At 26.5% G+C, this 18,857-nt stretch overlaps 1 protein-coding gene and 1 long non-coding RNA gene across 3 annotated transcripts in view; both read right to left on the bottom strand.

The window, feature by feature from the left end:
• The window catches only part of LOC106680108 (ELAV-like protein 1), an 11,562-nt gene extending 6,726 nt beyond the window's left edge, over positions 1–4,836 (bottom strand). Inside the window, exons 1-2 of one of the 2 annotated variants that reach the window (XM_067044886.1) lie at positions 4,686–4,836; positions 4,494–4,557 (exon numbers count right to left, since the gene is read on the bottom strand). The gene's annotated coding sequence lies outside the window, so the exon portion shown is untranslated. Of the gene's footprint in view, positions 1–4,493; positions 4,558–4,667 lie in introns of both variants that reach the window. The other variant, XM_067044887.1, reaches the window with a different exon arrangement.
• Positions 4,837–15,867: 11,031 nt separating this feature from the next.
• The window catches only part of LOC136795172 (uncharacterized), a 21,626-nt gene continuing 18,636 nt past the window's right edge, over positions 15,868–18,857 (bottom strand). The window contains exon 3 of the long non-coding RNA XR_010842738.1: positions 15,868–15,983. This is a non-coding gene — a long non-coding RNA (uncharacterized lncRNA). The remainder of the gene's footprint in view (positions 15,984–18,857) is intronic.

Here is an 18,857-nt window from a genome sequence, read left to right as displayed (position 1 = left end):
ACTGCTCATTTTCTCAACATGTTAACAATTTTTTTTTTTTATACTGCTCATTTTCTCAACATGTTAACAATTCTTTTTAAACTGCTCATTTTTTTAACATGTTAACTTTTTTTTCATACTGTTCATATTTTTTACATGTTAAAATTTTATTTTTATAATCTGCTCATTTTTTTTTTTATACTGCTCATTTTTTTAACATGTTAACTTTTTTTTTTATTCTGTTCATATTTTTAACATGTTAACATTTTTTTTTTTTTTAATACTGCTCATTTTTTTAACATAACTTTTTTTTTATAATGCTCATTTTATAAACATGTTAACATTTTTTTATACTTCTCATTTTTTTTTTTTTACATATGGTCCGCCCGTAATTTACATTATAATTCATGGCATCCTATACTCCTATACTGTTTACAATATTTTTAGTTGTTTGTATCTTGTTTTTAGCCCTGATGAAGCATTGCAAAGTGGGGTGCAACTCCATCTTCCTTCATTTAATTTTAAATAATTTAGTTTTAAAAGTTTCTCAAGTATACCATCTAAATTTTAAGTATCAGAACAGATGTTACAATAGAAATAACTTAACTCCATTCTTTTTACTTTAAATTAAGCGTTTACATGATTAAAAGAGTTCTAATAACACATCACTTATTTTAATTAGGAGTAGATAGTTGACTGTAGATTAATGATTGGAGAAGTTTGCCGGGGGGTGTGGTCAGCAAAGAACAACATAAATAAACAAAACCATATTTTTTTTTTAATTTTATGCCGACGTTTCGACATGAGTTTTAGGTCTTCATCAGGGGTTATGGTGTAGAAGATAGCACTAACTGAGTTGAGTTGCAGGCCAACCTTCTACACCATAACCCCTGATGAAGACCTAAAACTCAGGTCGAAACGTCGGCATAAAATAAAAAAAAAAATATGGTTTTGTTTATTTATGTTGTTCTTTGCTGACTGCATCCCCTGACAAACTTCTCTAATCACTTATTTTAAGGTAAGCTCAGTAGCCATAACTTATTATCATTGATAGTTCACATGTTATTTTAACCACCAACAAATTGAACAAATGTATATGAAGCTTAAACAGTTCTCAGATGATCACAACTTAAAAAAACAAATTTCAAATAGCAAATTTGCTCCTAATTCTTTAGACACTTCATATAAATAGCCCACTTAAAGTTTAACAAAATAGCAATAAGTGCACACACAGGGACATAACACTGATCATACTTGATTTATAATTTAAAAGAAATATATACTCTTTAATTCTTGGACTAGAAAGAATAATTTAACCAATTACAATAAGGGATAACCTACAGGAAGGTTATCCTTTTAAGTCAAATATTCATTTTGTTATGATTAATGTTCACTCTTACTCAAATTAATTAAAAATGGTCAGATAACAAGAAATACCACTATGAAGGGGACTTTCTTCTAAATGGAAAGATTATAAACCAAAATATGCAATATTGGTTAATACACCTCTCCAAGCCTTTGAGTAAAAGTTCTTTAACTAGAAACAATTCTATTATGACGAGAGCTTAAAGTTTAGGAAATCTACTCCTCAAAGGCTTTTTTAAAACATGACAATTATCCTAAAATCTGAAGTTAAGACACAAGACTTGCATTTTTAAATATTTCCGGTAACTTCAACATAAAAATGTTCAGGACAACTATTATCCTAACCTACTCTTGAGTAAAACAACTATTTTTTCCCAATATAATTTACAAACCAATTAGAAAATTTGAAGATATAAGTGGATAAATGAGTTATGTACTAAATTTTGAAAAATGAAAGAAGTGAATGAAGGCTTTATGAACCTACATTTAACTTTTAACACTAATAACTTGATATTCTTAGTTAATCATAGGATTTCCCAGATGAATGGATAAATCTTATCTTTAAAATGTTATATTAACAAAACTTTGCCATCAAAACTCTTTAACTTGTTTTGTCCAATTTCTCATAACTTCAAATTGGTTAATATAATGTACTCATCCAATCATGTCTTCAATAATTTGAGTAGCAACAGACTGTTCCCTAAAGAAATAGCTCACAATTTATTTCTTATTTAACATGGAGGAGAGAATTCGAGCTAGTTAAACTTAGAAATACATTCCTAGAATTCAAAATAACATATAGAGATTATAAGAATAAAACAATAGATAGCATTCATGTTAAGTAAGGCAATGCATTGAACTAATATTTTAAGTAACACAACATAAACAGTTGTAGATATTATACACTGGTTAAAATGAAGAAAGTTTGTCCTTTCATATCTATATGTCATTAAATTTACTTATTTTGTAACTTCAGTAAAAATCATTTTAAGGCAGAATTCAAGAAGCATTTATACATTAGGAAGCTACAATAACAAACAGATGGTCGTTAAGCTAATTGTCAATAAATCATCAAACTATAGTATAAAAACTTGGTGTATTATAAATAAACAATCAAAATGGGTAATCATAATTCATTTACATACCGATTTAGCATGTTAGGTCTAAGAATCATTTGGAGAGATGAACATTAATATTAATAACACCTATAATTGAACATTAAGGCAAATAATGGCTGATTAATCATAACAACAGAAAACAATTAATTTACAAACAAAATACTGATGATATATACAGAATATTAATGACTCCTTTAACAGGTAGTAGATATACTAGTTATAATACACTATAATAAATTGAAATAAATTAGTTACATTTTGAATTTGAAAGTAACAGTTTTGGTACAGTGATTGTATCAACCATAAAAGGTATAGTAAGTTCGAAGAACTACAATGAAAATATAATACTCAAGGGATATCAGCTCTTATAAATAATTAGCAAAAAATTATAAAAGGACATGACTTTAATGTATTCATACAAATACTAATTAACAAATAAATGCTTCAAATCAATAATCCTAGATGAGAAGCTTAGAATTTGGTGAAAATATATCAACTATACAGAACTGTTTTTCTTCAAAATGAATAATGACTTAACAAAAGCAATCATGAATAGGTGAAATATCTCAATGAGGCTGTAGGAGAGGGGTTTACTTTCATAAATGTTTTTCAAGGTTTCTAAATGGCATGTATTATACTACTCAACAAAACGAATTTAAAATTTAAATATAATTCATGCTCGTAACTAATTTCAGAATTTAAAGTATAATAAACAACTTGAAAATAATGAAATTAAATTGAATAGAAACAATGAAAATAACTATTACTAATAATATCGGCAGTAGGATCAACAAGAAATGATTTATTATTATATATTTTTTTTTTTTAAGAAGTGAAACAGTTGGCAAGAAAATTGGCTTGTTTTACTAATTAAAACCATTAATAATGTAAGTCTAAGGAAACTATCTTGAATGTTACAGTTGGGTTATAGAAACAATATTAGGTAGAAATGAAACTTAAAAAAAAAACTTCCTTAATACTGTACAACTAAACTTTCCCTCTAAACATAACACCGAGATTAACATAAAGATGCACAAATGAAAATTTCTTGGCTGAATTAAGGACTATGTTTATAATAATAAAATTTATTGAGGGGAATTCAACAGAGAAAACCGACAATAAAACAACTTAGGAATGCAGATTAAAAAATATGACTCATTTCATTAATTATAACATCTAATAAAAGTATATACATATTAAATACTTAAGATAATGCAGTTTTCCAATTGATAGGGCATTCCAACAAATCAACATTAGTTAAAATATTAAAAACATAACAACCATCCAAACAGATCAGTATTCAAATATTAATTTGTTACAATTACTATACATTAAAATATTACACTCAATAAAAAAGTTTGTGCGACATTTAGTTGAGAAGAAAAGGTAAACATAAAAAAGTGAATCCAAGAAACTGATTTTAAAAAAATCAATAAATAACTATCTAAAACCCATGAAAATATATGATTTTTGTTTAACTCATTAATATAATTAAGAATGGTACCATTTCTTTCTAAATTAAACTTAAGATATATCTAAAATGAATATAATAGCGATGCTTCACACTAACACTCTTAGTATTCATTGAAGCATTTTGATTAGAAAAACTGATTACTTGTATCAGACAACTACTGTATTATCTCTAATAATATCAGGATAATTATCCAACTAGACAAGAGGACTTAAAAACATACTGGTGGTATTTCGCATCACCATTAACTTAAAAATGATTTAAATATTGAGAATTTATCCTATTTTTCAGGTTTTAAAGGACCTGCAAGAGGAATTGAATAACAAACAACATTTAACAACAATGTGCTATTAGAAAACTTGTACTACTACATAACATCATCAAATAACAGATTAATTGGAACAAATAAAAACTGTAATTATTGAAAGAAAATTAGATTTTAAAGAGAAATGCATACCTATAAGCATAAGTATAGTATTCACAAACCAAGAGTAGATGATGCTATGTAATTTGTAAGCTACCAAGCCAAATTAAAAACTCCTAAAATTTGAGATGCTTACCTTTATCCTTATCGCCCCGGGAAAAACCTCCACTTTACAGAAGATTCTTGATATATTCTGACATCTAAAATAAAAGCCAAAGAACTTGTTAGGAATAATTGAGTGCCGAGTGTCGGAAAGCATATATTATGAAAAGAATACATTTATAGACAATGGACACAAAAAATTGAGTACCTAAAGAAACAAGCTTACCCGAAGCTATACTATAAACCAGAATTATGATACACGTGAGAATTATAAAGCACTAAATGCCGTTCAACAGCAGTGTGTGTATACTAAATCCAGAGCTGCCAGGTCAGACGCCATGTTCCCTTCGATGTCCAGTTCAAAATCCCCTAGTAAAAAAATAAAATTAAACACAATATTTATTACGTTTTTCTTAGAGATATAGAAAGATAAGTTAGTAAAATGGCTCTTTAAAAATCATATATCATTCATTTATTATGAAACAAAGTTTGTTTTAAAAGATCAAATTGATATAAGTGGGGGGGGGTCGGTTAAAATTCTAATAAATGTATTAATCTATAATGGAGATGTTTTAAAACTATTGTGAACCTGTTAAACTTTACAAGTTGAAATTCTTATTGATATCGTAGAATTATTAAAACATATATGTATATATCACAATTTATAAGAATTTTATTTTATTTTTTATTGTGGGCGTCGGCGGTATGTTTATCAAGGTCAGACATTTTTAGCAATCGGTAATTTATATAATTTTATATTTACATATATTTCTTTTGTTAAAATTACAAGTTATTTTTTATATCTAGATGTCAGGTTACAATGTTGCCGGTTTTACTGGCTATCATTGATTTATTCGAATCTGTTCAACCTCCTCACATTTTAAATCAATAATAAATAAGAAAAAGAAAAACCGTTTATTAAATTGAAATAATGTTTCAATGAAGAATGATCAATTGAATAATTGAATGAGATAAAAAATATGTATTTGGGCAACAGCTCCCTTCATATTGTAGCGTAATTTATCGATCGGTGTACGGGGCATTAATCAGCTTCCATTCTGTAGCATCATTCCTCCATTCATCCAGTACTTTTTTATTTTAAATCATATCTCATTGAAATTTGAAACTTAATAGTAATTACTATCTAAACTTGTTTAAAATCAAAGCAAATAAATCCTCAAAATGGACTTATATGCATCTTTAAGTATACTTTTGATATTATTTAAAGAAATTTTTTGCAAACAGAACGGCAAAAACAGTGAGAATATTACCCAATTGAAATAAGAAATACAATAAATCGAATTATTATAAAGAATTGATTATAAGATATTATAACGATATCTTTGTCAAATTAAATCTGGAATCTTCGGACCAAATGGGTTCTAGTAAACTTTCTAAAAAAGAAATCAAATTAATATAAATAAATTTCGAAGATGAATACGTAAGGTCATCTTTATAATTTCTGGTTTGATTGTATGTAAAACACTCGAGGGTTGTATTGATTTTTTGAAAGGGAAAAGGGATCCAATCGATTTCTCTACACTCAGCTTGCTGCCACTAAAACATTACTAATTTAAACCTATATTAAATTGTTCCCTCAACTCAATAACGGCTCAATAATTAAATAAGTCTAAAATGTCAACTAGTATGATTTAATAAACTACTTATACCCGTTTCGTAAATTATAAAATTATCGAATTCAAACGGTTGAAAGTTAAGATTAATTTCGTTATTTTATAACACAATATACAGAGTATTTAAGAAATTTAGGATAGATCCATCACAAAATACATTTATTGTGTGTAAAAATAGTTACTTATCTAACATACAACAAATAGTTAGTAAAAAGATATAGCGAAAATCAATTAACTTAATTTTAGACATACAAGAATTTTAAAACATAAAAATAATTTAACCATCCATAGAAGTAATTTAAAACATACATAAAAAGTCAAACGTGAAAGTAATTTAAAATAAACATAAAACTCAACCATTTAAGAAACATAACTAGAATACTAATACAAATATTTAAAATTATATATAGAAATGATTGAATGTATTTTTCAAAATATGATTTAGATGGAACATAAAAATAGTTAAAAACTATTTATTTGCCCAACTTTACAGAGCTTCATCTGGGTAAAAAAGATACAAAATATGTTGAAAATATGAATAACAAGATATACATAAGTAAACTAGGTGGGGTTAAAAATTAAAAATATAAGTGAATACATTATATAAAATGAACAAAAAGAATTAAAAATAATATGTACAATAATGAGTATTTATAAAAAATAAATAGTATTGACCATTAGATTTAAAATTAATTGTTTACGTGTTATGTCTCCTGTTCGTTTTAAATCTAATATTGTCATTTTATATCCTATATTATACCATTAAATCAAATATTATATCATTGTAAACCGGTTATTATAGTCAGTATTATTTCATATTTATAAATACTTATAATTGTAGACCTTATTATTTTCTCATTGCTCATTTTTATAAGACTTTTGAGTTATATTTAGATAATTTTTAACCCCACCTAATATTACTTTATTGTAATCTTATTATCTTATATTGTCATATTTTAGTTATTTTTTACCTTTTTTAGTCTTGATGAAGCCCTGTGAAATGATGGCAAATAAATAGTTATCAACTATTTTTTGTCCCTATTGACCCCACCCCTGACCATCTCCTTCATATTTTAAATCTAAATATTTTAAATTAAAAATATTTAAATTATATGAAAATTAATTGCATAGTAATTAAAATCAACTTATAATTTTTATTTTATTTTGAAAGTATAAAAGAAATCTTTGGAGAAGTTTGTCGGGGGGGGGGGGGGGTGCGGTCAGCAAAGAACAACATAAATAAACAAAACCATATTTATTAATTTTATGCCGATGTTTCGACCTGAGTTTCAGGTCTTCATCAGGGGTTATGGCGTAGAAGGTAGGCCTGCATCATTAATCTACAGTCAACTATCTACACCTCATTATAAAAGAAATCAAAATAATTCACAGATGTGCTAAGTAAATTTCCACTAACTTTACGAAAAATACAACTAAAGGTTCTCTCTTTAAGGAAAGTCAGAACTTTTCAATTAATTCTTTGACTGATCATATTTCAATATTAAAAATTAACAAAAAGTAATTGAAAAGTTTTAATTTTTTCAAAAGAAAGAACCTTAAATTGTATTGTTTGTAAAGTTAGTGGAAATGTACTTAGCACCAGTGTGATATAAGCTATCGATATGATAAAAGTAATTAGTAAATAAGTCATTTAAGGAAATAGTCTTCATTTCCTAAATAGTCTTATTCTTAACTTCCAAAATCTATAAAAAAATTTGGACATTTATTTGAAATATACTAAGCGCCAATGTGAAATAAGCCATCAATATCACAATCAAAAGAGTTTTTTTCTTAAATTCTATTAATAAGAGAATAATAGGTATAATTATTTCAAGCATAAGGGACATTAAAGACCTTTGAATATCACACATAAATTACTATAACATAAAAAAAAAACACAACATTGAGGCACATACTTTTTTTCAATCATAAAATAAACTTAAGTCGGTTCACAATTCCCAATGCAATGATAATTGGTATTTTCTCAATAAATTAAAGTAATACAATTCTATAGTTTCACTTAAAATTTATATGTTATTAAGAACGGCACAAAATTAGTATATCTTATCTTTTGATTTTGGCTCTCTGTCAAACTGATTTCATATAGAGATTTGAAGAGGAAAAAGCTAAATAAAAATGTGACTATTCTTATTAATGTAACTATTAAATGAATAATTTTTACTTTAACATAATAGCAAATATACAGTTATGGAAATGAAAGACATATCTTGTATTAGACTATAATAATATAGTATTTATTATATTATTAACATAAAAAAACATTTAGATGAATGCAAATGTAGTTTCATTTCTTTAAATTTTGTAGCTAAGTATGTGGTACAATAAATCAAATGATCTATTGAATATATAGTAAATTTAATGATGTGTTGGTTGTTTACATGAATATTATGTTATATGGTAAATTTAATAATCACTTATAATTAAAGAGGAGTTTTCTAAAATAATTATAATTAAAGAAGCTAAAATAATATTATAGCAGAGTTTCTATGAAATAAGAAATCTGAGATTTATTTTTCAAATAGATCAATGACGACTTTTATAATATCCTAGCATCACAAGAGGAGTGTTAGATGTGGAAATTTACAACTTTTCAAAACTCATCTTTAAAGTTATGCCACTTCAAAATAATTCTAAATCATCCATTCTACATTTTTTTGCAACAAGACTTATTATAGTCGTCATTATCCAACAAAAACTAAATATGTAAACAATAAAAAAGAAATGTAACACTCCTGGAGGATGCGATATCTTTATTTTAATAAACAATAAATATAATGATACTTTAGTTGGTATGTACATATATCTTCAACAATCATGATTTCCTTATGCCATGTGTAAATATAAATAGTGATTAACCTTTATTATATACATTTTTTTTATTTTTTTATTAGATTGTAGTAGTTATATTTTACTGTATAATATTATTATGTTTATAGTACAAAGAAAACAAAGACCACATTTTGCAGAAAGAAACTGAATTACCATAGCAACTGACAAGAGAAAAATAGATTTAATGTCAAAAGCCATTTTACAAATAGATCTATATATGTTTACAGACTAATTCAACTAACAGCAAATCAAAAGATTAAAATTGTATGCAAAGATGGTCCCTCAAACATTTTTGTGTAAAAGGGCCTTTTATATTTTATTCTCATTTTCCTTATTTCAGTACATACTGTATTTTTATTTGTTATTATTCCTATTTTCATTAAGGTTGCCTAATATGTTATTGTAATTCTTGTCTTTTCATTCCATATCTTATTATTATTTTCTTTAGTTTACTTTGTTTATTTTTGTATAGATTTTCACATATTTCAAATCATTCTTAGTCATATCTTAGTTTCCTTTTATTTCATGCTATCTAATCTCTAACTTTGTTACATTACTTTAGTTGTCCGTATCTTTTTAATTCTTATGTAGCCCTGCAGAGTGAGCCAAAATGTATTATATAAAATTAAGAAAAACAATAATAATTATATAAATAAAATAATAATAAAAAGAAACATATTTACGCAAACTTGCATGGATATTTATTGTCTACAAGTATCTGGAAAATTTATAATCAAGGAGATGGATGAATAATTGATATTGAGAAGGAAACTTTACGAAAGGAATAAAAAAATGAGGAAGCTTGAACAATAAAGGATTTTTCAAAGGAAGCAGTTCTACGTGAAGGGATGTACTAAACAGCAATTTTAGATCTTTGTATTTAACAGGTGAATTTTGCATTTGAATATAAATGCAGCTAGAAGGTATTGTCTTTAGATATTAGGATTGAAACTTTGCTCTGAATAACAGTGAGAGATATGAATGTCTGGAAATACTAAAGACGAATCTTATGAAGGAGTTCATCAATCTATTCAATCACATCTCATGTTCACCAGATAGTCCTCTGTACAATAAGCATCCATAGTCAAAGGAACAGTTTAAGGATCGAGATGGTTATTTAGGAAATATTGATATTCCATGTCAGGCATCGACCAAAGGCATTTCAAAACTGAATAGGTACGTTTTTGAGGAGTATAACTGGATATTTAATATGGAAATGTTTAATTGATCAAGCAAAAATTATTTTTCGTCATGTATCATTAATACTTCCCTATTAATTACTTTAGAGGGACATAAACTTTGGGATAAATAACTTTATTTTAGTTTTAAATCATTCAGTTCCAAAATGTAATATTAATATTATATATAACGTAATATTAATAGTTTTGTCTTATTGTAAAATACTTTGAGCCTCAATTTAAACTTGGTCTGATATAAAGCCCAGATTTAATAAACATACTATTTCTTTTTGTTCTTTAACCAGTATATGTATTTTTATTAGGAAATTTCATTTATTTCTTTGCAGTTTTATTCAAAGTTACATGTTCTTAGTTACTTTTATGGATTAAATACAGGATGTTCTATTCTATCTTTTATCGTCTTATATTTCTTGTTATTCTGTACTTCCATTTAATATTATGGTTCCTATATCTTATAATCTCATCTCCCAGCTCACTTTGAAACTTCTTGTACTGAGGTGACCTTCTTTATTTTTGTCCCTTTTCATTCCTTTATGTATCTGTTCACCAACCTTCCCCCTTACCTGTTATTGCATTGTATTTTACCATATTTGTAATTATTTCTACTGAGTTTTATTTCACTATTCATTACTCTATTTTTAATTAGAATTCTATCACTCACTTATTTATTAGTATTATATTCGTTTATATTTATAATTTTTTTAGTTTACTACATTCATTTATTTTTTATATATCGCATTACCCTGTTTCCATTTATATTCTATTGTATTATCACATTTACAACATTTGCATCTTGTCCCAATTTAGTGGGGTTTGCAACGGGTTACCAATATATAGTTAATCTTTACCATTTTTTAGCCTTATTCACCACCACCTAGACTGCTTTCCTACAATCTTTTGCATACAGGCGATCATCGTATATAAACATCTTTGCAATCATAACAGCCCCTTTTCCTGTCACCTATATATTCATAAAATACAAAATATGTCTAAGTACTGTGATCGTGACAAATTTTGAAGTCGGGTTTTAGACAGAAATATTAGTTTTAAGGTTCCCTGTGCTTAAAAATCAAGTTTCACAAAATGGTCTGTTTTTTGTTCATGTGTATGTGAACAGTCTAGCTCAAAATAAAAACCGAAAATAAATAGTTAGTCCAGGTATATGAAATCCCTATGTATGAATAAATCCAGTATATGTAACTTATTGAAGGCATGGGTTACAGTAACTTTTTCACTAAAATCAACTTACCAGAACTGCTACTTTTTTTTTCCTAACCTATAAAACATGCAAATTTATTAATATAGCAAAATATATACATTTGACATATGTTTTTACGCACATGTTTATCCTTTTACTGGAGCAGGGGTCCATTCCAAGGAGTGTCTGAATTTATACAAATTTTCAAACAGTGGTTCACATCATTGCAGGCCATTATGCCTTTGTCAATTTTTATCATTAGTCAATTATTATTATTATCATTAGTCAATTATTATTATTATCATTAGTCAATTACTATTATTATCATTAGTCAATTACTATTATTATCATTAGTCAATTACCTATTATTTTCACAGTGACACTTATTACAATAATTAGTTAACAATTTATATTTCACCTTATAACTATATCAACACTACATTGAGTAACCAGGTTCATTCAGATTCATGTTTTCAGTTTAAGTTTGTAACGTAACACCTTAACCCACTCATCTCTTCAATTGTTTAATTTGAACTCATCACAAATAACAAATTGAATATGTATTTCTGTAATTATTTTATCATTTAGATTTTCTCGAGAAATCTTATATATTCATCTATTTATGAATTTTTGAATCATAAATAATTTCAAATATACTGATTTAAAGTTACTCTTGAATCCATATAAATTATTTTAAAAATATTTACAGCTAAACATAATTTACTTGATAATATTCTTTTATAAACTTTTACTACATTATATTAGGTTTTATAAAATGAGCTTACAGAATGAAACCCTGTAGTAATGAATTGAATTTTTTTAATTTCAGATATTAAAATTTAATTTTGTTCAGATTAGTTGTATCATCAAGGAATGATTGTTATCTGTTAAATTCTTAGATACCTTTATCAAAAAAGTATAAAATGTCTGTCAAACTTAATATTCAGTTTGTTATAATATCATGTTTAGTATGGTGTACTGTACTCAAAATATCTGTAGTGAATGCAGTATATTCATAAAAAATATCCATTTTTGATATTTTAATGAATGAAAGCACTACTTCACAAATGTTATGTTTGCATCAAAGCTAGGCCAGGATCACTCTGATAATACTTATGATATTTCATGAATCTTAATTCTGGATGTGTCTTTACTTATGTTAAGTGTTAATTTATAATATCCAATGAATACTGTCATACAAAATATCATATAAATTCTCACAATTGAGAGCTATCAAGCTCTCGTCTTATGATATTTTGAAAGATAGTGTTGCATATTATGACAGAAATGTATTTACAAATGGAAAATATACAAGAGTAAATCCATTTGATATTCATAAATATTTTAACTATTTATATATATACATAAACATAAATTTATAATAGAAATAGTTAAGGTATAGTTTATTAGTAAATCACTTATATTTAACTTAATAAATAATAGCAGTAACAAATAGAATAAAGTTAATTAACAAATAGAATAAATAATAGAATATAGATAATTAATTTTTGGCTGTATGGAATAAAACCAATGCCACAGGGGAAAAAAATTCATTTGTATATTTAAAACCAATAAACGAATGCATATGTCAATTTTTAAGTTTATAATTATTGACACTTACTAACTTAACTTACTCATGTAATTTACTCCGAACAAAAGTATTTTTTTAACTTTCCAATAAAACTTCTTTACTTAAAAAAATATAAATTGACCGACCTGCCTTCATGAAGTAGAGCCCTATAAAACAAAAATAAACTGAGTTTTAATTATTCTGATTTTATAAAATGATCAAGTAGATTTATATTTCCAATAATTTTTCTCCAAGAGCCCTTATGCACAAAGTAATTTACATAACTATTTAATACAATTATAGCATTTTAAATAAATAGAAATGAATATGCTTGTTTTATATTATATTTCTTGAAGCCTGCAATTGTGTTGCAAGTTATATTCTACAGGAATACATTTTTAAATGTATAACATAATAACACACTTTTTTAAACCATTAATATTTTTGTGAATTTTCAAAATTTTTCCATTTTCAGATGTTAATAAATAATTTCATGTAACAATACATTTCAGTACACTGCAATTCTTATTGTTAAAAATTAGATAAACTTATTCATTAAAAAGGAAATATTATTAAATTTTGTAAAACTTTGCATAATTTTTTCTTTCTCATCTACTTTTTTTATATAAAAAAGAATTTATATACCATTGAAGTTTATTACATTAACATCTGATATATAGACTCAATATTTGTTTGTTGGTACTTTATGCAATGCTGCACCGTTCATCTGATTGTCATGGGGCATTTTGCTAAATATTCAGGAGTAAAATAAAAGTTATTAACAAGATTAAGCATTTTTGGTGCTTAACTAAAAAAGCATACATTTTTTCATGATTATTATACAGCAACAGATTTGTCTCTTCTTGAAGAGTAATAAAAAATATTACTAATTCTATTAAATGGGAAAAAGCAAATCATATTTGTTTTTAGCATCATTGGGAACCCTCAAATACCATTTTTCAAAGAAATTAAAAATAATAAAATTTTCACCTTGTTTCATTTGGAGAATTTTTTTTTATCTGGTCACGACTGTTCAGAACTCCTTTGCATATTATCCAGTTCCTACCTTAATACAACCATTGTAATGCTTAATGTCTCCTCTCTTAACCTACATTAGCAAACTATAGGTTTAATGCCCTTATAAGGGTGAAATATTAGTCTCACATAAGTTAGCTGCAACCAGTTATGTTACTATAGTTACCCTTTTATCACTTAATCTATATATTAGTTGATATCAAAGTTTCAATAGCGTTCAATTAATGTATATACATCCTCAAATACAGGCGGCACTACTGTAAGGCATTGTAGGGTCTGATAGTTTTGAAATAAAACCTGCCTTACAAAATACCATGGAATCAGATCTCTCTGCCTGTGCCATATCCCATTCAGCGATCAAGAGATAATTTAATATAAATATAATATAAAAGAATTTGACAAATATCAATCAAACAAATATAAAAGTAAACAAATGAATGTTATTAGGTTTTCATGGTTGTAATGACAGTTGTCAAATTTTACTTTCACTTACCTGTAACTTAAATATATAGTAAGGTAACGTATTGCCATCCTCAATAACGAACAAATTGAAATATTATCAAAACTTTCAACGTTCATTTCGCCTTTTATTATTTTCTTTGAATTTCAATTTAATTTTATTTCTCCTTCCTTATTTTATCTCAATGGTCTTTCTTGGCCGTTAATGTTTCTGTTTGATTTGACATACTTTTTTTGCCCGTCAATTCAATCAGTCTGAATCTCCATCGGAGCATGTAAGTCTTCCTTTCGGATGTAATATTTCTTTCTTTCATTGTTTCCCATTCTCTATATTTCTTCTTTTTCATTATTTTTTTTAGCTCATTTTTTACTCATCCATATAACTTTCTTGCCCATTGTATCATATAGATCATTTTTCTTCCATATATTTCATTGTGTTGGTGTAAATTGTTTTCATTATTTTTAAACACTACTTACATACTTTATCATGTTAAGTCCATTACTCATCATTGACATTTTCTTCTCCAACTTTCGTTATGTTTATATAAATATTTCTTCAAAACTTTCTGTTTTTTAATTTTTTCATAAAATCCTTATTTCTATAATGTGATATTTTGTCTTCTATCATCATCAATCTTCTGCTATCTACTTCTATTGTTATTAATCAACTACTTTCTACTTAATTCATTGTTATGTATATTTCCAAACTTGTTTGTTTATTATTTTCCTTTATTTTTATGTTTCTCTGAATGATGACTTTTATCTCTTTTTTGTTTTTTTAGCCCTGATGAAGACAAGAAATTCAGGTAGAAACGTCGGCACAAATAAATATCACAACCGCAACCATCTTCTCCTCATATTAATGTTAAGTCAACTATTAACACCTCATCATGAAGAAATTGTTATTATGAAACATGCAAAGGTTAATTTAAGTCACTTTTTATCAGAAGAATTTGTTCTCTTACAGTTCTAGATTATGCATTCAACCCAATATTAATATCTAATATTTAATTAAAATAGAAGTCAATTTTTATTTTCATATATGTAAATCTGTTATCTTCCCCTCCTTCCAGAATGTAATGTGATCAATACACTACAACAATGTTTGTAAATTAATTTAATTTAAATACTTGCTTTAATTATTTTTTTAAAAATATTTATCTTTACTTTAAAAATTTCCAATTTACAAATACTGTTATGTTTTTAATTAATAATTAATACTAAGTAGAATAACTGTTAGCTATAAGAAACATTCCAAAGAGCTTGAAATATCTCAATAATTATTTGATGATTCCTTCCCTACTCAGTGTTGCCATTGTATTGAGTATCATTAAAGGCAGCAATAAACATAAATTTTATGACAATAACTTAAAAGCATTTTGAATTTGCAACTAATATAATAAATATTTATTTATTGAAAATTGAAAATTGAGTTTTGAAAATTTATATCAAATACTTGCCTGTCGAAGATTCTGAATAGCCTGATAATAGATCATTTTAGAAACATATCATGTTAACCATATTTTTGTAGGATGCCTATAAAGTTGTTTTCGACTTCGGAAATTATTTTGTGATGAAACTGAAATGAAATTATTAGTAACATTTTTTCTCTGAGTAAGGATGTACGACAACTTAAGCAACGATATGTGATTCTATTCATCTGACATGATGAAAGCAAATAGTAATTTTTTTGTGGTAACCATAATCATTAAAAATAGCGCATATGTTTTAACCAAATTATTATATAATAGATAAATAATTTAAAGTATTAAGCGTTAACAGTGTGTGTAATGTGGGGGGGGGGATCTAAGAGCATTTCGGAGGTTGTCAACAAATGCACCAAACCTCCCACGGAAGTAAACAAACAGTAAAAAAAACAGACACCGGGTCTTAAATGTATAAACAGAAGTTTTTAGATCAGGCCCTCTTCGTTAAAACTTCTACCTCAGTGGTTCACAGCCGAAGTTGCGCACAACACAGTTTTTAACCTTAGTCTCCCAAATTTTCTTCTAGTCTTGCAGAGATGTTGTGTAGGTATCTTAGCCTTTCTCTACTTTTCCTGAAAAGACGAAACACTCTATTTATATAAAATGATAATATAGGAGTTCCACTATTTTCCTACTTCTACCGAAAGGTTTCTGCCTTAAAAAAAAAGTTAGACACTACGTAAAGTAGCCGCCAGGGGTTGGCAAAAAGGAATAATATGCCCCATAACCGTACTACCCCCTCTCCCTTCAGATACCAATATTTAATTGCATAATAAATAATAAATATAAATGAATAAGTAGGACAAATAGTCGTAAAACATGGAATCTGAAATTTGTTATCATTTAATGTTTTTGGCTTCGTTGTATTTTTCAGTGGTGATTTCATACAGTTCGAAAGACTTTTAAAAACATTATGTTTTTAAAGAAATGATGTTAGTCTTAATTCGTGGCAAATGACTCCTGATTGAAGAAAAAGCATTATATTAGTAAATATTTTAACATTGAGAATGTTTTTTATTTTTTCAATTACCATGTAAAACATATATCAAAGCGAATATAATACAGGAATAAGATAAAAGGATAAATTTCTCCCCAATTTAAAAAAAATTTATATATAGTTGACCGTAAACATTTATATATAATAAGATGGTCAGGGTTGCGGTCAAAAGAGAAACAAAAATAGTTAATAACTATTTATTATATACAGGAATATAGGAAGGTTGTCTGTTCAACCTTTACCTTTGAACAGTCCTGTGATGATGCCCTGCAAAGTGGGGTGAAACGTCGGAAAATAAATAGTTGTAAACTATTTTTGTTTCTCTATTAACCGCAACCCTGACCATCTTCTTACATATAAAAAAATAATAAACGTTTTATATATTAAATAGATGTTGAAACAATAAAAATCATTGTAATTTGCTCTCTAAAAGTAATCACACGCCTCGGAACTTCATGTACGTAAATTATTTTTGACAGGATAAAAAACTCAATAAACACCAATAACATGGAGAAATATCTAGCCAATAATATTTCATTAAACATTAAATAAAATAAAAATTGTAGATAACAGTTTCAAGATTTTCCCTGATGATTTATAACCTAAAAAAACATATATTTATTTTATGTAAAATAATAATGGAGTTATATATTATGTTATATTATATCTTTATGTAAACATGTTTGGTGGAGGGGGCTCGCCTCAGCTAGTCGCCGGCTAGCCAGTGTTGCCACCGTGTGTGGGCCTTCTTGTGTTTCCTCTTCTTGTTTTTTTTTTACAGGTTTGTTCTTTATTTTTTATTTAATGTATTTTCTTTGTTAATATAAGACATCGTGAGTATTTTATAATCTCATGTAGAATATATATATCTATATATCGGAGGTGAAGGATATCTTATCCATTTTTTTTTATGTTTACATTGTTATACATTTTATTTAACTTTGCAGAAATATTTATGACTATCTCCTAAATCAGATGTAGGGAGAGTTACAAGCTTTTTAAAAAATCTTGCCATTTCGCCCAGTTTTGGGATCAGATTAATCCTTAATTTAAAAAAGATATTTTTGTATTATTCAGGATGACAATAATTCCCCTCACCGTATATTTTGTGTATGGGAAAATAAAGTGAAATCTAACTGCGTCATAACAAGCATGGAAAGGCAAAAATATTTATCCATTATTATTCTTTAAATAAATTAAATCGTATCCAATTTAAGTCTCAGAACACTCTTCATTTCTTTAAAAGTGCTACGTTTAGGCCATTCGAACAAAAAAAAAAATCTTATTTTTTAAATAAGTTTAAGAAAAATATTGTGATAATAAGGTTAAATTGATTTGTAATTAAAATTTTTAATATTAATGTACACAATAGAATAATTTTGGCTGAAATTGATGAACTGGACAGAATAGCCTGCAAACAAATTTTAAATTATTTATGTTGATGTAAATTTGCATTTAAGATTGTCCCTGAGGATGGCCCAATTCACCGAAACGTTCGACTTTTAAAGAAATAAACAGGAAGTTTATTCAATGTAAAATAAGTAATTTAAACAAAGGTTATAAACTAGTTAATGTGATCAATAAATACTGTAATATGTGATACTAAATACTATAATATGTGATACTGAATACTATAATATGTGATACTGAATACTATAATATGTGATACTGAATACTATAATATGTGATAATGACTAATAATAAATAATTTGGCGAGGGCAATATGCCCTGTAATTATGTTAATAACCTATGGTTTTTGATGTAGTAGTGTGAATAAGATCCTTGAAAATGGCCGGAATGGCCGAAACTTTGGAGTTTTAAGATAATAAAAATTGTTGAGAATTAAGTGATTTTTTTATAACTACCAGAAATAAAGAGGTTTAAATTTAAATTAGGAGGTTTGAGGACTTTAGTTGGATACAATTTAATTTTTTGATACAATAATAACTAGTATGAAGAAAATGAAAAG

This window comes from Halyomorpha halys, unplaced genomic scaffold, assembly GCF_000696795.3.
Source record: "Halyomorpha halys isolate HHAL.00 unplaced genomic scaffold, Hhal_1.1 Scaffold243.1, whole genome shotgun sequence".
Taxonomy (NCBI): Eukaryota; Metazoa; Arthropoda; class Insecta; order Hemiptera; family Pentatomidae; genus Halyomorpha; species Halyomorpha halys.
This window is presented reverse-complemented; position numbering and strand designations above follow the sequence as displayed.